Consider the following 6,414-nt stretch of genomic DNA (forward strand, 5'->3'; position numbering starts at 1 on the left):
ACATTGCCTCATTCCAGATACCCCTGGCAACAACTTAGTTTTGACCAGTTCTCAGACATCTTTAGAAAAGTCAAAAATCAGAATTATACTTTATTCTAAATAAAAATAGACAAGCTTTTTTTCTCAGACATCAGTACGGACATTTGGGGTGCAGGTGGATATATTACTTTATGGAGTTATAGATTTCCTGGGAGCTAAGAAAGCTATGGAGCTTTTGTGCAGGAAAATGAACATATGAATCTACAAAAAGAATTTGAGCAAAATTTCAGGGAGTTTTCGAAAGATTCTCTGGAGCTCAGGTTAAGAACCCTGTCTAATATAGGCTTTTTGTACAGGATAAAGGAAAACAAATTGGAGGATTTACTAATGTCCTCACTGTTTTTAACCTAATAATTTGTCCACACAAAGAAGATGTAAAAGCAAATCAGGAAAACAAGTATTTACTGAGTACCTACTTCAAAATTAGTTCTGCTCTTCATGTTGAGTTTGTTACCAACAAAGTATAAAATACAACCTACCTCTGCCTTTAAGGTGCCTACAATTTAGAGTCCAGTATTCTTTTTTTTTTTCTTCAGGGATTGAACTCAGGACCTTGTGCTTGCAAGGCAGGCATGGTGCCACTGAGCTAAATCCCTGGCCCTAGCTACCATTATTCTTGAGAGCAAAATAAATGAATGTATATGAAATTTATCACTTGACCAGGTGCAGCAAGCTTCAATTTGAATTACTAATAAGAATAAAGTCCAGTACTCAGGAGGCAGAGGCAGGAGGATTGTCATGAATTCGAGGACAGCCTGAATCCATAGTGAATTCAAGACCAACTGAACTACATAGTGGGACCCTGTCTCAAAAAAAAAAAAAAAAGTTAATAAAGTCATTTGTTAAATAAGTAAACCATTTGAGTTAGAATTGGTTAATAGCCAATGTATATATGCACATTTTTTTACACTCATATTCCCTAGGACCAATCTTTAGATTATCACATGATACATAATGTAAAAAGCTAGTCTTTTGCTATTGTCTAAATTTTAGATTGGGGAAATAAAGAATATCACAGAATGAACCAGGTAGGTCTGGGGTTGTAGCTCAGTGGTGCTGCGCCTGCCTGGCAAATCCAAGATCCTGAGTTTGATCCCCTGTACCGGGAAAAAAAAAAAGAATGAACCATGTTGGCCATGGCAGCTATGGACTGCCTATCACTGGGGATCTCTAGTGGAATGGAATAGATTAGAGCAGTGATGGCAAACCTTTTAGAGGTGAGTGCCCAAATTGCAACCCAGAACCCACTTATGTCACAAAGGGCCAATACTGCAATTAAACCTGAATATTGAGGTTTTAGTTTAGAAAAAAAGTTCATACAATAACATCTTTTGTCTTAAAAGAAAAACAAATAACACATGTGCCACAGGTTCTTCACCACTGAATTAGTGTGCACCAGCTCATATTCAGCCCATCAAGGAATTTGAAGGGCCACCCATATATTTTGAAATTTCTATCTACAAAACTCAGAAGTCTATTGTTGGATAATTTCACATAGCATTTTGTTATTACTCTTTTTAAGGTTTTTAATTTTTTCTTTCTCAGTTTCACTTATTGATACAGAAATATTTCTCAATATGAATTTTAAAAATATAACTCTTTCACTCAATTCATGATAAAAGTAGAAAAAGTAGAAAAACAACCCACAGAAACAAAATTTTCAGTGGTTGAAGTAGTGTTAGATGGAACTGCACTGTCCTGCCACTTATAGGATAGCATTGATAGAAAGCCAGTTATCTAAGTAGAGCTGTTAAAAAGCCCAACCATCATGTATTGAACACTTTACATAACCTGCCTCGCCATAGGGCTCAGAGGCTGCATGTTGAGAAGCAGAACTGTCAGTCACATGTTTTGACAATGGTGGTCTTGGTGTAACATGAAAATAGCACAGCACATTCCATCATAAGATCTGAGTTCAAATTCCAGCCCAGCTTACATGGCTTACCATATGACCTTGGGCACCTCAGTTAACTTTAGTTGCTACACCTGTGAGATGTGGCTAACACATCATGGGTTTGTTAAGAAAATTACATGAGTCAACGTGAGTAAGGGTGGCTGGCATTGTAGAATCTTGGATCTAAATCAAAAGTGTGTGGCAGAAAATTGAAACAGGGACATGAATGGGAAGCTCTAGAAACCTATAACGCTGAACTGTGTTGATGATTCCTGGGAGTCCTTTCCAAGGATATTTTAAGAAAACCACAGGCAACCAAAAGTTGGCAGAAACTGACACATACAAGAAATTATGGATTCCATAATTCTAGAGGTACTGAGATTGTATAAATTCTGCTCTTGTTGCAAAACCCAAGCTTTTGTGCTATGTTTTTTTGTCACACACATTCTGCTGCCCCAATAAAGTTTTGCCCTGCTAATTTAATTATGTAAATATTCATTTTACAGATTACTTCCAAACATTAAAGCTCCTTTCTTTTAAACAAAAATAGTTCATTTTCCCCCTGCCTTAATTATAAAAGTATTGTGTGTGTGTTTCATTGAGGGAAATATATAAGCAATGCAAAAATGTATAAGGAAGGAAGGGGGAAATGCAGTAACATTATCAGGGACTAACCATGGTTACTATTTTGGTTTATACCTTTTAGACATTTTCTTTGTACATATTTATTTTCTTTAAATGTCATTCAAGTCAAATCGTGCCCACTTAAATGCCATCATTTAAGCAAACACAAGCACTTTCAACCAGCTGATTTTTTTCTCATTCATATTCCTTTCTTAGATGGACTCTTTGCTCAGCCAGTCCTTTGAAACAGGATTTTAACTGGTGATCCTTGAAATCTGCCTTTTTTTATTCCTCTACTTTCACTACTTCTAACAATAAGTACTTTTTAATGGCCCTTTAAGGTTTTAATTTCACCCTGTGCTGACTTGTTCTGGAGTCACAAGCCCTGCACCTTGGCCTCTGGCTATCCTGTGGCTGCTTTGCATTACTTAACCTCCACCCCCAAAATGAGGTCCTGCTCTGACCTTGGATTTGGTACTGCACTCCCTCATGGAGCAGAAAAGACTCTTGTTCTCAATAACTAACCAGCATGTTCAATGGAATTACCATCTACAAGTTCTGCAGAAAGTTGACAGAGGGGTAGTAAACTATTTGAATTTATGTTTTATATTAATTGCTGTAGAGAAAATATGGGGAATTTGTTTTATTTTGCTTTTAAGAATCTATAAACAGGGCTGGGGATTTAGCTCAGTGGTTCCGGCACCTGCCTCGCAAGCTCAAGGTCCCTGTTCAATCCCTGGTACAGGAAAAAAAAAATCTATAAACAATTTGGAACAATTAATGCAAATGCCAGGTAAAATTCTAAAATGATTTTCTGCTTTTACATTTGAATATGTCCACTATTTTACCCAGGAAGCTATCATTATTAGTGAAAAATAAAACAAGGTTTATAATTTTGCCAATTTGCTAACTATATAGATGGCAACTGATTCCCAAAGTAAAAAAACCTCAAACCCAGCCCATTCCACTCTGCAGATCTAAGAGTCCAGGAATTCTGACGCCTTAAAATGAAAGCTAAAGAATCAATGAGGGAATGGAGAAAGAAAACAAGATGGGATTATCTATAGGTGTTCTTTGTCTACTATATACCTACATTGTAAATTATATAAGCTTTAAGTAAGTTACAACTGTGCAGTGCAACCCGTATAAAAATAAGGAGATAATACAATGTAGCATATAAGATCAGCTATATCTTGGAAATTGGATACATGGCGTAACAATATGTATTGAAAGTCTTGGTGAATGCCTAATTGCAAAACAAAATCTATGAATTGATAGTATGTCTATTAAGCAAAAGAGAAGTTCAGCAAGGAGAAAGGTCGACTTACAATATCACATATTTCTGTTCTTTCCTGTGCTGTGTTGCAAGTTTATTCCCATTTGTCATCTTGGGGTTGACAAGTGGCCTTAGTCAAAAAGAGACACCGAAGTTTTTAATTAACCTATTCCAATTTTATAATATTGACTCAGAAAAGTGAGATTAGAACAGGAACAGAAAATCTCAAACTACGAAATAGGAGACTAGTGAACAAAAAACCAACCATGAGAGTTGAGTAGCCATGGAAAGCACTTCGTGTGTGATACTTGAGTGAGGTGAACCCCAAAGAGTTCACTTACACTTCCTCTGACTCTCATAAAAATCAGCCTTTTAATTAATATAATAAAAACATATTTGACTGGAATAATTAAAAATGAAAATAAGTACCCAAATATTTTAATTATTTTGATAGCAGTTCTTATAAAATAAAATATGCTGCACGTGCTTTAACTTAATCTTCACAAACCAGAGTCACCAGAAGAAATACTAATATTTAATGGTAAGATAGGCAAGCATGAAAAAGTAACAAAATTAGGAGATTTACCGTCAGACTGAACTGAATTTGAATCATGTGTATATTGCTCTCCTAGTGAACTTGGTAAGTTTCTTAACCTCACTAATCTTCAGTTTCATCATCTGAAAATGAGGATAACTTGGTGCCTACACTCAGGGCCCTCTATAAAGCTAAAATGAGACAATACTAAGTATTTTCTTCTTCCCTAATGTTGACATGCCCCTAAGGAATAGTGAGGATATATATATAATTCATCCTCCTCCTCCATCAAATAGACTAGGTTTTAAATTTTTTTATTAGTATATGTTTTCCATGCATAATGATCACAGTTATCATGGGGAATTTCAGATAGACTGTTGAGGTCACTTGTCTCTCTGTAATTCTTTACAATGCCACTTACTCTCCTTGTTTCTATCAGTCTTAATGTTTATAGCTGCTTCTCTGCTCAAAAGAGAACTCCACTGCACAGACTTTGGAGCATGTGTTTTTCATTACACATTGTCTCTTGTTGCATACTTCGCATATCTAAGATGTATTCTGAATAATGATAATATTCTTAGAATTTAGCTTTTGGATACATCAATGTCTAAAAAGAAAACAAAGGAAAAAGGTATACATCTTTCCTTGCTCTTTTCTGATCCCCATCCCTCTATCACAATCATAAAGTCACCCTTGCAAATCAGTTCACTATGATGTTAGCCAGTATAAATGTGTTCTTTGGGGGTAGACAGCTCCTCAATTTACTGAACCACAAAACTGTGGACCAAGCCCAGATCATAAGGTCCTTCTCATTAAAGGGCTGTCTTGTGTCACCCAGCCCAAAATATTCAGTGAGCTTCATTTGATAAAAATGACAAGTTTTTGGAAATTAATGAATTTAAATTCTTTTTTATATTTAAGATATTCCAAGAGTCAAGTTTTCACACGCAGAGATTCAGTTGGAGATTTGTATTTCTTAGTTTGTGGCATGAGGGGTTTAAAGTATAAAGAACAGTTTCTTGACAATGAATGTATATCCAAAATGAATGAAAAAGAAAGATGACGGAATTGTCTTCTCTGAAACTCTTTATAAATAGGCCTAAAAAAGAATTTATGTATAGTGATTCCTAAAACCAGACACTGATGGTCAAGTGCTTTTCTAGTCTCTGGTTCTCTAATGCTACAGAATAGAAAGTCCAGCCTGTGGTGTTATTTTGATACATTTTGGTAGTGCTATTCAAAGAACATCTTATTTTATGACAGTTATAGAAGGAAAAATAGAAATTGGCCTTAGTAGCTGCTTTAGTGAGATAATCTACATTTTAGATTTCCAGAATGGAGACACTAGTCAAAGGAAAGTAGAAATAAGATGAGTTTTGATTGTAGTGCAACATCTCGTGTTAATGCTAAAGACATTATTCTTATTATACAGAAGAAAAAATAAATAAGACTGGAAAATCCTAGAGGACCCTAAGAGTTTAATAGTAGCTTTTGCTGACTTTTACCCTTAGTTTGTGATAAAAGGGCTATGTAGTAATCTGTTACTGGACTAGAAGATTTAGATTTGAAAGAAATCATTAACATTTTGCTAACAACCATGCTTGATTATTTGGATGTGTACGTGCTTTAGTCATCTAGCTTTGTCATTACTACAATTAACTAGAATCCTGGCTAATTCTTAAAATTAAAATGATAATTAAAATTACCACTTTACCTTATTTTTCTCTTAAGCCATTTTCACCCTCTTTTCAGATTTCACTTATACATGAAATGAAGCTAAATGAAACTAAATGTCTTAAAGTTTTTAGTGAATATTACATCAAGGCACTCCTTTGAGCATCCTAACAATGCTCCAAAAGAAATATGTACTGCACATGCACAGAATGACAATCCGCAATTAAACCTTCATAAAGACATGTCTTCAGGAGGCAATGTTGGCCTGCAAGGACCATTTCATAAAACCCTTCCAATGACCTAGAAACCAGTGGAATTAACTTATAAATTCTAAAACTAGAGTAAGAGTAACAGTGCTTCAAAATTCAATCT

This window comes from Heterocephalus glaber, unplaced genomic scaffold (assembly GCF_053883595.1).
Source record: "Heterocephalus glaber isolate CG9 unplaced genomic scaffold, H.glaber_assembly_v1.0 deba00001666, whole genome shotgun sequence".
Taxonomy (NCBI): domain Eukaryota; kingdom Metazoa; phylum Chordata; class Mammalia; order Rodentia; family Bathyergidae; genus Heterocephalus; species Heterocephalus glaber.